Here is a 10,563-nt window from a genome sequence, read left to right as displayed (position 1 = left end):
CAACAAGAGAAACCTGGGGTTGTTCTTATTGTACTTCAATCAGTGATGAATAGTAAGATGTTCTGGCTTTGCGGAGGGCTTTCTTATAAAGCAGCAAACTATTTCTCCAGGCTAAATGATGATCCTCTAAATTTGTGACACGCCATTTCCTCTCCAGATTACGAGTCATCTGCTTTAGGGTACGTGTTTGAGAATTATACCACGGAGTCAGGTACTTCTGATTTAGAGACCTTAGTTTTCACAGGAGCTACAGTATCCAGAGTCGTACGTAGTGAGGAGGTAAAATTATTAACAAGATAATCGACCTCTGTTGGAGTAGTATTCAGATAGCTGCTCTGCTCTATGTTGGTACAGGGCATTGAAGATGATAACAGTGGGTGGATTATATTCTTAAACTTAGTTACAGCGCTTTCAGAAAGACATCTACTGTGATAAAGTCTACTCTCCACCGCTGTGTAATCAATTATTGTAAATGTAAATGTTATCAGGAAATGATCAGACAGGAGAGGGTTTTCAGGAAACACTGTTAAATGTTCAGTTTCTATGCCATATGTTAAAACAAGATCTAGAGTGTGATTAAAGTGGTGGGTGGGTTCTTTTACATTTTGAGAGAAACCAATTGAGTCTAATAACAGATTAAATGCCATGTTGAGGCTGTCATTTTTAGCATCTACATGGATGTTAAAATCACCCACAATAATTATTTTATCTGAGCTCAGAACTAAATTAGATATAAAGTCTGAGAAATCAGACAGAAACTCTGTGTAAGGCCCAGGTGGACGATAGATGATAACAAGTAAGACTGGTTCTGAGTTTTACAGCTGGGGTGGACGAGCTAAGCATCAGACTTTCAAATGAATTAAAAGTCTGTCTTGGTCTTTCGTTGATTAATGGCTGGTTGTGAAAAAAACATTTCACTGTTTTACTCTTTGGTTCAGATGTGGATACTGTATTGTTCTTTCTTTGTAATTGTTTATGTTTAAGTTGTTTGTTGCTGGTTTTTAGTTTGTTTTTTGTCTGTTTGGAGCTGACACAGTCTCTATGGAGATGGGTTTTTGGGGGGTAGCAGGAGGAGAGAAGCTGCAGAGAGGCGTGTAAGACTGCAACTCTGCTTCCTGGTCCCAACTCTGGATAGTCATATTTTGGGGGGTTTAATAAATTTGTCCATATTTCTAGAAATGAGAGCTGCTCCATCCAAAGTGGGATGGATGCCGTCTCTCCTAACAAGACCAGGTTTCCTCCAGAAGGTTTGCCAATTATCTATGAAGCCCACATCGTTTCTGGGACACCACTCAGACAGCCAGCAATTTAAGGAGAACATGCGGCTAAACATGTCACTCCTGGTCTGATTGGGGAGGGGACCAGAGAAAACTACAGAGTCCGACATTGTTTTGGCAAAGTTACCCGATTCAATATTGATTTTAGTGACCTCCGATTGGCGTAACCAGGTGTCATTTCTGCCAACGTGAATTCCACTATTTTACATTACATTAATACTATTTTATTACATATTCCACTATTCATTCTCACATTCACACACTGGTGGAGGCAAGCTACAGTTGTAGCCACAGCCTCCCTGGGGCAGACTGACAGAAGCGCTATTGCGCTATTGGCCCCTCTGGCCAACACCAGTGGGCAGTAGGTGAAGTGTCTTGCCCAAGGACCAAGACAGACAGAGCAGGGGATCGAACCGGCAACCTTGCGGTTACAAGATGAGCTTCCCAACCCCCTGAACCACGTTCGCCCAGAAAATAGAGATAGGACACAAATCTCAACGATAACAAGATCTTTAGACTCTTTGGAGTCTGAATTGCTATGCTATTGCATTGTTATGCAATTAATGGATTAGCTGCTTTTTTTTAACTGTTCAGTCGAGCAAAACAAAATTAATGCGCTGAAATTCATAAACATGCATATGAACCACCACAGTTTTTGCAATATGCAGATTAAGAAACCCTTTTATTCATTTGCATATTACTCAGGTTTATTCATCCCTACTATAATTTCTTGAGGGTTTAATGATTCGTATGCATGTTCATGTAACATCAAAGACTAAAAGAAGAGCCATGCAGCTGTTTGGCTGGCCATGTTTCAGTTTATAGAGTAAAGTTATTATTGGTCTACATGAAAGACAATACATTTCACACTTTTCAGTAACAAAAACAACCAGGACGTTCCATATTTCCCTGAAAGTACAACCGGAAGCAACATTTTCAGTGGGAGAAATATTTCATCACTCACCCAAGTGACTTCTTCTTTCTCAGCAGACTGCAGGTTTCACCAGTCTTATAAACCATTTCAAACAGCAATCAAAAGTAGGAATATTGCAAAACATTGATCAGTTTCATATACATAAATCAACAGCCATGAGGGCAAGGTTGGCCTTTCCCGCAATGACTCTGATTGGCCTGGTTATATTGTAACAGAAGAATAATTCAGGCAATAGGTCCCCTCCCCGGTTTAAAAGGTCATTTCCATTCTGGGGTTTCCTTACCTGGATTATTGACCATTTATCAGTTTGTGTTTTTCTCATAATCTAGTGTCAGAACACTTAAATCGCATACTCTGGTGTTAAGATAAAAATGAAGTTAAAATGACTGTACGTTTCTTATGAATTTAGAAGCATCTTTTGTAAAAGCACTACTTAGCAACAATTATTTCTAAGACTAGTTTGTCAGCAATTGCTTTCAAACCATTTAAATGCAAACAGGTCAATCCTAAATGTTGCCTCTTCCACTGAATTTGTGCCTTGAACAGCTCTAATCATCTAATCTTGTTTGGCGTCTGAGTGATATAGCATCGATCTCTTGAGAGTGCTGTTTATCCACACTTCACATCTTAAAGCAGCAAAAGTGGTCATCAGTGATAGGACGCTATATCGAGTGAGGGTTTTTTTCTTTTTCAGCTATACATATTCATGGATAGAGAAAGCTTGTTTTCATTTCTCAGAATGCATTCAGTGCTCTAGTACAACTTAATCTGGACTAATTCCTGTTTGTTCAGCCACAGTATTCATGCACTGCATCAGTTTAATTAAGGATCATTTCTTCTTCCTAGAATAGATTCCTTTTCTCCTAATTTACCAGTCGTGTTAGCGAGATCCATTTGCTGTGTGGATTATATTTAATGAGAACACTTTATTTTCAGGAAAGTAAGCTTTAACAGTTTCTATGATGTCGCTATGATATCCACCTGGAAGACAAAAGAGTAAATGCTCAAAAAATGTGAAAATCCAGAACATGCAAAAAGTACATACAGTCTGGTGATGAAGTAAGTGGAAAGCAAAAGGGAAACTAGCATGTATGTTATTTGCAGTTATTCACTGAGTTTTAGGGTGTTCACAGGGGGAGTTCTTAGACATTTGGTTGCTCATAAGGGGGAGAATTCAAAGAAATAATTGCAATGATTTCTCAGAAAAGACGTCGGTGAAAATCCAATTCTTCAACACTGTAACTGCTCTTTTGTCCAATTCTTTTCTTGAAACCAAAATGTTGTGTTTCCACTGAATAAGGAACCCTGGAAAGTTTTTAGACCTTTGGTTTTTAATAAGCAGAATTCATCAGAGGGAGAATTCAAAAAAATGATTGCAACAATTTAGCACAACAGAGGACCCTTAGTGAAAGTTCTAGTCAATCAAATTGTCACGGCGGGGGCGGCCGATGAGTTGTGAAGAGGAGCCAAAAGCAGATGCGGAGAGAGGAGTTGCAGGTTGAACAAAAAGTAAGCCTTTATTTGGCTGAAGGCAGCAAAGAACATGAAAACTATGAAACACTAAGAACAACCATGAAGAAAACCATGGACACTGTGTAAACTAAGGCTCTATGAAACACAGTGAGAACTATGAGGAAAAACCAATGAAGACTGTGGTGAAGATAACAGACAACCTGACAATGAGTGAACAGAAACACACAGACTAAATGCACACAAGGGTGGTTCGGGGAAGTGAAAACACATGAGGAAACAGCTGATGCACATGAACCTAATGGTGCTACTGGGAAGTGAAACTAAATGCAATGACAAAGGCACAGTAGACTCCTTCAAAATAAAACAGGAAACATGAGGCATACAAATGACAACAGAAGCCTGACAGACCTAAATTACAAACAAAAAAGAATCAAAGATGCCAAATAACTCAAAACCGCTGGGTCAGAGACTCGGCCTGTGACACAAATTCAGTAGCTCTTCTGTCAGGACTTTATTTTTATGTATTTATTTATTCATTTGTTTGCTTTGGGTAACCAAAAAGTTGTATTTAAACTATATGAGTATGAACACCTAATGCAAGATTAAACACTGGGTAGAAGAGTGGAAATGAGGAACTTTAAATTAAATTTTCAATCAAACCAAGTCAGAGGTCTGGTTCCCTGACTGGGAACACTCCCACAACACCTTAATTGATTGTCTGTTTTACCATGAAAGTTCATCACTTGGCTGTCTTCAATGTAAAATTAAAAGCCTAAAAGTACACTTCACTATCTCAGTGGGTCAGCTGTAGTGCAGTTTGACCAGAGGTGTACGTGACCGACTAATACAACATTGAGGCTCATGCTGAGCTCATTTGGGAGAAGGTTAGATGAAGATCTAAAGGTCACTGATACTAGCTTATGCTGAAAGTAGGTTGGTACCTGTGCTTGTACATAATTTATTGATATACAAAAAAGATTCCCACCAAGACAGAGCAAACCTATATGTTTTTGTCTTGAGCAGAGAGATTAGATCAGATTAGATCATCCCTGTGGTTAAAAACATTCTTGATCAGGCATTAATATCTCTCTTTGGTCTCACCTGCCAAGTCCTCACCAGAATATATGTGCTGACTATCCCCAGTATCCATTTTTATTTTTCCAAAAACAGCATTGTTCTGATCCTCAAGTTTCCCCTGGCAGGTTTACTAACCTCACTATTTTTTCCCAACCCTTCTCCAGTGCACACACTTTAATTTGCAGAAAACAACACTATCATCGGCGGAAGATAATCACAGCTCGACCTCTTGCACTGTTGACTGTGGAAACTCATTGTGTGCCTCTGATTTTCTAGAAAAAAAAAACCTTAATAAATTAAATAAAGGCTACTTGTCTTGCTAACTAGCTATGAAATAATTACTTTTTACTCATACGCTAGTTGTGGTGTTGAGATGGAAGGTTCATAACATCATCAGCACTCATTTGCCAGAAATCCAAGAGAACTAAGATCCCTTTTGTAACAGAAAAGCTAAACTAATCTTTCTGTGCAGTCTCACAGACATCGGATTTTACTGAGGATTTTATTTAGTGCCAGCAAGCTTTCAGGGCCTGAGTAGCTCAGCTGGTAGGGCATCAGCCTTTTAATCTGAGGGTCTGGGCTTCAAGTCCCTGTTCAGGCTGTCATACAGTCAGTGTTGATAATGATCCTTTTTCCACTTGCTCTTTCAGCCCAGAAGTGTATGTCAATGTTTGGGCTTCCCTGTTTGCTGTAGTTCAAGCGAACTGGCAAAGCTCCACTGTAGTTTATCTTTTTGAGCTTGTGTCAGATTTAATAAATCCTTATCCAGCTCTACAGGCTGAGAAAAGCACGTGATACACCATTGCCCACTTAATTAGGACATCGAAGCCTTACAAGTGCATTTTGCTGTCTGACTATCTCAGTGGGTCAGTTCCAGTTTAACTACAGGTATATCATTCAGCAGAAGCAAGTTTAACTTTAGTATCCGAATTTATTAGAGGTCTTGGATTGTCACAGAAAGGACCTGTGGAACACATACATTAAACTGTTTGCTCATCTGTCTTCACACATGTATGAATTTAAGTGACACCTCATTCTTAATCCATAGGCTTTGATATAAATATAACTATAACAGCTTCAATTCTTCTAGGAAATCTTTCCACAAGATTTCAAAGTGTGTTTATGGCAATTTTGCCATAAACACACTTTGGACAAGATGGCCTGGCTCACAGTCTCCACTCTAATTCATCCCAAAGGTGTTCTGTCGTGTTCAGTTCAGGAATCTGTGCAGGCCAGTCAAGTTATTCCGCACCAAACTAGCTTGTCCATATCTTTATGGACCTTGCTTTGTGCATTGGTGAACAGTCATGTTGGAAGAGCAAGGGGTCATCCCCAAACTGTTCCACACAAAGTTCCAAAATATCTTGGTATGCTGAAGCAGTGAGAATTCCTTTAAGTGGAATTAAGGGGCTGAACCCAACTCCTAAAAAACAACCCCACACTATAATCTCCACTCCACCAAACTTTACACTCAGCACAGTGCAGTCAGACAAATACTGTTCCCCTGGCAACCAACAAACCCAGACTCATTCATTAGATTGCCAGACAGAAACGTGTGATTCGTCACTCCAGAGAACACATCTCCACTGCTCTTGAGTCCAGTGGCGGCGTGCTTTACACCACTGCATGTGCTGATTTGCATTGTACTTGGTGATGTAAGGCTTGGATGCAGCTGCTCAGCCATCGAAACCCATTCCATAAAGCTCTCTACACAGTGCTCTTGAGGTATTCTTAAAGCCACCTGACGTTTGGAGGGCTGTGGCAATCGACTAGGAAGTTGGCGACCTCTGCGCATTATGAGCCTCAGCATCTGCTGACCCCGCTCTGCATTTTTTATGTGGTCTACCACTTCCTGGATGAGTTGCCAGTCGCTTCCACTTTTGTTACACCACTAGAATTTGAATGTGGAATATTTTGCTCTGAGGAAATTTCATGGCTGTACTTATTGCACTGGTTTGCGTCCTATCAGAGTTCTAGGCACAACAAAAATCTCATATATAGCAAAACCATGCATGACAGTGATGGTGTGCCACTGCATTTGATTATTTTCATATATAAAAACAACAGTCTGGTTTGACTGCTCAGCTCAGGAGAGTGTTTAAGGGCTTGCCTTTAGTAAATGAAGTAGAGCGCTAAATGTAATGTGTGAAATTACAGTGTCTGTCATTTAAATTCAAAAACATGTTGGGAAAAACAGAAGAATTTCTAAATAAGAGAACTATTACCTTTTTCCTGGGGTTTGCTCATGAGTCAGCCCTGAACAAATGTTTCAAAAATATGTTTTCAAAAATGTGACCAATCTTGTTTCTTTTTATTATATTTTTAATATAACAGAGACAATAAAAACAGCCCAACGCTTAAAATTTTCATAGGATTTCATTTGTAGTAAAATACCTTCAGGTAAATATGAATGCAGCAGCCACACAAGCCATCTCAATTTCATGCATAATGATGTTTGCAGTCACCGTTAAGTTCCTCTTGAATGTTTAACATCTTTATTGTTTGAAAACAGGTGCGGATGATGGAGAATTCCCTTTCCCAGCTCCATAATAAACCAATTGACATGCACAGGCATAAAGCTAGCATTAAGAAAAAAATAGAGGATGTTAGTATTGTTTCATGTAGATTCAGCCGTATAATCAATGCTCAAATTGCAGAAACTAACATAGAATCTGCACTGTTTTGTCTAGAAACAGGTGTAAGCCATAATTCTACCCATTTAGCTTCCTTCTACTTGTATATACTTGTACACACGCTAGGTAAATTGCACCCAGTTTCACACAGGATGGCATTCATAGGTAATAATCAGGCTCTCTGTATAGAAACGCAAGAACAAGCATTCTTTCAGGGTGCTCATTTCAATCTTTTACTAAATCATGAAGAGTTGTTTTTGTGTCTAAACCTAACCAGAAATGTTCTTCTTTTTGTTCTTTTTTAAAGTTTTTTAAAGCAGAATTACTCTGACATTTTTTTACCGCCTTAAAACACATTGGTGAATGATCATTGGTGGTCCAAATAATTTAATGAATTTTAGAGTAAATAAAGCTATTTTTCCTACAAACTGTATAGTTGCAGGTTCCCATGGTTTCCTCTCTGAGGACCTCATTACTCATTTGAGAATACTCTGACAAACGACTAATTTTAATGCTGTTACCCTGTGAAGTTCATAGATTTAAAGCTGAATTTCTGCTTTTGGATGAAAAGCAGAAGTTTTCTAATACCTGTAGCATCTTCTGCATCATCCAGTGCTAAAATGATCATAAATGAAACTAAAAACACCTGAATCCAGCTACCACTTGATCACTTTATGTGAGCCACTGCAAAAGCAAAAGGTTTTAATGCAGCTGCCCACTCCAAAGGGCCTTAATTTCCTCAGCAGATGTAGCTTTTTCTTTTTAACTGCAAATGGCTCTAACACACAGCTAAAGATAGTTATTTGACTTTATCTGCTCACCCTTTGCTGATGGATATCTTCAGATCAGCCCCTCTTTTCTCTGCTGCCACCAAATAGCCCCATTGATTTTCTGAATTTAGACCCATTGCTCTCCAGTGCTTTTAGGTTTATATCACTAAGAGTCTCCTTTTACTTACTTTTACTCTGTCTTTACACTCTTCTTCTTTTCTTCTTTACTTGTCACTTTAATAATTACAGAAATAGTAATTTCAGGGTTGTGAGATGACTTGGACTGAGAAAAAGATTTGCTAGTATCTATTATTTGGTGTAAAATTGTCATCATGGCACAATGGAAGTGAGGCCTATGTGTCATAAACTATTGACCAGGTAAAGATAATGTCTGACAAGCAAAATGCTCGTTAATACTCACTAAGTGATTAGTGCCAAAGTCAGTATCTGCTGTTAAGTCAGTCTGGCTTCCTCAGCGGGCCACCCGACCTTTGAGCGCACTTATTCGACTTGCAGTTCAGGGATAAAACTGAATGCCAATTTGCTTCTGGCTAAAAATGTCAATGGGAAGCGTGACTAAGCAGAACTGAACACCTTTACTCTATGACCCACTGCATGAATGCCATTCTACTTACGTTGGAAGTGATCTTTGCCATTAAGCCTAAACTGCTAACTCAGATTATGTGCATGAAAACGTGGAAGCGTAACAATCCAGTGCAAATTCTCTTCACAATGACTCTCCACCGCTCATCGCTGTCAGCGGGCCAGCATTCTTCACCGTACGTGGCACGCTGGCTCTGGACTGCTGCGACGACAATTTGGGAAGTGAGCCACACACAGATTAATCTGTTCAGCATGAACCCCCAAATTCAGATGGGTGCAATTTAAACGCAACCTGTGTTGCCACTAATCCTTTTTTAGACAAACAATGCAACCGTAAACAAAGTAAATGTGCTGCTATCGTTTGCTGACTGATGGTGGTTATGAAAAAAATGTGGATATTTTGAGATTGTGTAAATATTAATAAACTAGATTAAGTGTTTGTTTGAGGAGAAAAAAAAGTAACAGCCATACATGCAGGCAACAGCACAAAGCACAACTGAATGGAGCTGATCAGACTGTTTCTTGGACTCAGCTGCCCTCCTGTGGTTATTTTTAGAAATTAGTTTGTGTGATACTGACACACCTGTTCATACCTCCCGTAGTTCACTAGAACTCATAAAAACATAATGCGTCTGTGCAAATGAAATGATACCTTTAAAAACGTCTTGTAATACAACTTGTTGTCGCGGCTGTAAGACACGAGTTAATGCTGCAGTTTTTTGCTGCTCTGAGCTGGTTTTTAATAAATATTAATACATTTGTTCTGTTAACATAAACTTTGCTTTGGACTAACCCCACAGTGTGTTTATAACTCCCTCAGTTTTTAGTATTTAATCTTTACTGTCATGAATATTTATGTATGTTAATACTATGTGAGCATTTTTTCTGAAGTCATCTGCTTCAGCAATAAAATCTGGTATTTCTTTTGGAGTTTGATGCACTGAATCCCAATATGTCAGTCAAGTTGACCTTTCTTTTCTTTTGATAAGAAAGAAAAGACATTTGTCATTTATCACTGCTGAACATTGTGTGGATGAGTTTTAATCATACATTCTAAGCTCCGGTTTCTTCGTGTTTCACCTTTTTTCATTGTGTAAAAATATTAAAAAGTTCTATATAGAGCAGACTTAATTTTAACACATATTGGGATATTCAAGCTCAGTTCACATAAACAAAAGTAAAACTAAAAACTCAGCTGAATTTATTCATTTTTAGAACCCAGTCTGCAAGACCAGGTTATGATGTCATATCTAGGTGGGATGTTCATACTTGATACAGTTTCTGTTCACCTCGGCCCAATTTCATAAAAATTGGATGACTAGTTTAGAGAGAGTGGCCATCTGAAAATTGGCTTATACCCCAGAAATGTTAATAATTTCTGGTTTCAATTTGGAACTTTTAGTCTTAGAACTGACATAGCTGCATTTTGACTGTAATAATAAAAAGTTTGGAGCCGGGAGCCTATCCCAGCTGCCATAGAGGGTGAGGCAGGCTACACCTGGACAGGTCACCAGTCTGTCACGTGGGCAACAGCCTAAGTAGAGCAGTCTACACCTCCTTCCCAGCCACCTCCTCCAGCGTGGCCTGCCCTGCGGTCTCCTCCCAGTGGGACTTGGCTGTAACACCTCACCCAGGACGCGCTCAAGAGACATCCTTGTGAGATTTCCAAACCACCTCAACTGGCTCCTTTTGATGTGGTGGTGTAATGACTATACTCTGAGCCCCTCTCGGACGGCTCAACTCCTCGCCCTATGTCCAAGTTAAAGGCCAGCCATCCTTCGGAGAAAGCTAATTTT

This window comes from Haplochromis burtoni, unplaced genomic scaffold, assembly GCF_018398535.1.
Source record: "Haplochromis burtoni strain Fernald_Lab_line unplaced genomic scaffold, NCSU_Asbu1 Contig_164, whole genome shotgun sequence".
NCBI classification, from domain to species: Eukaryota; Metazoa; Chordata; class Actinopteri; order Cichliformes; family Cichlidae; genus Haplochromis; species Haplochromis burtoni.
Note: the sequence above shows the minus strand (reverse complement) of the source record.